The following is a 3409-nucleotide window of genomic DNA, read 5'->3' as shown; positions in this document are numbered from 1 at the left end:
CGCGTCGTCGTCCGGCGGTACGCGGAGAGAGATTCTAGCGAAGCCCCCTTACGAGGGCGAATCGCGCGAGCCGACCGCGTGTCCGAGTCCACGAAGTTCTCCTAGTCCGTCGCGTGTAAACGCGAGGCAGGAAAGAAAATTGGGACCGGCACGCGTCGTCGTGTACTCGTCGTATTCTCTCCTTACGTTACCCTAACCTAACGCACCACCGAGTGTTGTTGGATTGGCGATTGTGTTTGCCTCTCGCGCCTCACGCGGTATACGCAGCTGCCGCTGCTCTTACGTCGACGTTCTCTCCGTTCTTCGTAACTTGAACTTTCCTCCCCGGAGGAAAGAGAAAGAAGAAGAAGAAGCGCGAGACGAGCGACGCGGAGGAGGCGGCGGCTACCAAACTAAAGCTTTCGCTGAATTTAAGCATATTATTAAGCGGAGGAAAAGAAACTAACCAGGATTTCCTTAGTAGCGGCGAGCGAACAGGAAAGAGTCCAGCACCGAATCCCGCGGTTCCGCCGCAGGGAAATGTGGTGTTTGGGAGGATCCGCTTATCCCGAGGTGTCGCGTCGCGTCCAAGTCCATCTTGAATGGGGCCACTTACCCGTAGAGGGTGCCAGGCCCGTAGCGACCGGTGCGCGTCTCGAGAAGATCTCTCCTCAGAGTCGGGTTGCTTGAGAGTGCAGCTCTAAGTGGGTGGTAAACTCTCTAAGGCTAAATACGACCACGAGACCGATAGCGAACAAGTACCGTGAGGGAGAGTTGAAAAGAACTTTGAAGAGAGAGTTCAAGAGTGAAACCGTTCAGGGGTAAACCTAAGAAACCCAAAAGATCGAACAGGAAGATTCATCGTCAGCGGCGCTGGCTTCGAGTCGGTCGGCGATATCCCGCGGAGTCCTCGCGGCTCGCGCGCGGGCACGCTACCGTGCGCCGATGTCCGGTGCTCGTCGTCGTGCACTTCTCCCCAAGTAGAACGTCGCGACCCGCTGGGTGTCGGTCTACGGCCCGGGTGCGGTGCCTGTCGCGTCGCCGGTAAAACGGCACGCGACAAACCCCCGGTCGCCCGGCCGGCTGCTCGACGGTACGCGCAAGGTATCAGGCCGCACTCCTTACGGTGCGTCGAAACCGTCGCAAGCGCGCGCCACGGTACTCGGAGGTTACGGACTTTGCGCCGTCCCCGGTCCTGGCCCGCTGTTGGTTCAAGTACGGTACACCTTCGACAGGCCTGCCAACGTCTCCCGCGGTTTCGCGGGAGACCGATACCGGTCGGCGACGCTACTGCTTTGGGTACTCTTAAGACCCGTCTTGAAACACGGACCAAGGAGTCTAACATGTACGCGAGTCATTGGGACTTGTCGCGAGACCTAAAGGCGTAATGAAAGTGAAGGTCGGCCCTGGCCGTCGACCGAGGGAGGATGGGCCGCGTCGCGATGTGGCCTCGCACTCCCGGGGCGTCTCGTTCTCATCGCGAGAAGAGGCGCACCCAGAGCGTACACGTTGGGACCCGAAAGATGGTGAACTATGCCTGGTCAGGGGAAACCCTGATGGAGGTCCGTAGCGATTCTGACGTGCAAATCGATCGTCGGAACTGGGTATAGGGGCGGAAGACTAATCGAACCATCTAGTTGCTGGTTCCCTCCGAAGTTTCCCTCAGGATAGCTGGCACTCGGCCGTTCCGCACGGAACGCGCGCGAGTCTCATCTGGTAAAGCGAATGATTAGAGGCCTTGGGGCCGAAACGACCTCAACCTATTCTCAAACTTTAAATGGGTGAGATCTCTGGCTTTCTTGAATTATGAAGCCACGAGCATCTCGGATCAGAGTGCCAAGTGGGCCATTTTTGGTAAGCAGAACTGGCGCTGTGGGATGAACCAAACGCAGAGTTAAGGCGCCCAACTCGACGCTCATGGGACACCATGAAAGGCGTTGGTTGCTTAAGACAGCAGGACGGTGGCCATGGAAGTCGGAATCCGCTAAGGAGTGAGTAACAACTCACCTGCCGAAGCAACTAGCCCTGAAAATGGATGGCGCTGAAGCGTCGAGCCTATACTCTGCCGTCAGCGGCAAGTGGGGCGGCAACGGGAGCGGGCGTTTGTCTCTCTCGCGTCGTCACGAAGCCCTGACGAGTAGGAGGGTCGCGACGGTGAGCGCAGAAGGGTCTGGGCGTGAGCCTGCCTGGAGCCGCCGTCGGTGCAGATCTTGGTGGTAGTAGCAAATACTCCAGCGAGGCCCTGGAGGACTGACGTGGAGAAGGGTTTCGTGTGAACAGCCGTTGCACACGAGTCAGTCGATCCTAAGCCCTAGGAGAAATCCTATGTCAATGACGGCGTACAGTATACTCGAGTGTCGAGAAAAGTGATATATTTCATATTATATACAATGTATGACTATGATCTATATTATTAAAAAACGAAAGACACGCCCGTCGGGCGAAAGGGAATCCGGTTCCTATTCCGGAACCCGGCAGCGGAACCGCATACAATTCGGGCCCTCGTAAGAGTGTTCGTCGGGGTAACCCAAAATGACCTGGAGACGCCGTCGGGAGATCCGGGAAGAGTTTTCTTTTCTGTATAAGCGTTCGAGTTCCCTGGAAATCTCTAGCAGGGAGATAGGGTTTGGAACGCGAAGAGCACCGCAGTTGCGGCGGTGTCCGGATCTTCCCCTCGGACCTTGAAAATCCAGGAGAGGGCCACGTGGAGGTGTCGCGCCGGTTCGTACCCATATCCGCAGCAGGTCTCCAAGGTAAAGAGCCTCTAGTCGATAGAATAATGTAGGTAAGGGAAGTCGGCAAATTGGATCCGTAACTTCGGAATAAGGATTGGCTCTGAGGAGCGGGGCGTGTCGGGCTTGGTCGGGAAGCGGGTCTGGCTGACGTGCCGGGCCTGGGCGAGGTTAACGGTCGGCGTTCTCGCGCCGGTCCCGGGATCCGAGCTCGGTCCCGTGCCTTGGCCTCCCGCGGATCTTCCTTGCTGCGAGGCTTCCGTGGCGGCGCGAGCCGTCGTGGTCGAAGAGGACTCTTCGGCCGCCATTCAACGCTCAGCTCAGAACTGGCACGGACTAGGGGAATCCGACTGTCTAATTAAAACAAAGCATTGCGATAGCCCTCGCGGGTGTTGACGCAATGTGATTTCTGCCCAGTGCTCTGAATGTCAACGTGAAGAAATTCAAGCAAGCGCGGGTAAACGGCGGGAGTAACTATGACTCTCTCGGCCCTCAAAGCAACACGCCGCGAGCGGACTTGAGAGAGTATAGTTGGGACGCGATGCGAATACATAGCCTCTCGCGTCCAAGTTGTACACACACCTCCTCGTGGTCCTCCCGGTAACGTCGCCTCCTTGCAAAACGGTAGTGCGACGGCTGAGTTGTGTACAGTGTTACGTCCGGGGGTGCAGTTGCGGCGTAAATTTTACGAAATTTAA

At 57.1% G+C, this 3409-nt stretch overlaps 1 pseudogene; it reads left to right on the top strand.

The window, feature by feature from the left end:
* The first annotated feature begins 400 nt into the window (after nt 1–400).
* On the top strand, nt 401–2749 carry LOC145945758 (large subunit ribosomal RNA; annotated as a pseudogene).
* Nucleotides 2750–3409: the final 660 nt, after the last annotated feature.

Source organism: Prenolepis imparis, unplaced genomic scaffold (genome assembly GCF_030444845.1).
Source record: "Prenolepis imparis isolate NDT839.2.m4 unplaced genomic scaffold, iyPreImpa1.0 SCAF_14, whole genome shotgun sequence".
Lineage (NCBI taxonomy): Eukaryota > Metazoa > Arthropoda > Insecta > Hymenoptera > Formicidae > Prenolepis > Prenolepis imparis.
This window is presented reverse-complemented; position numbering and strand designations above follow the sequence as displayed.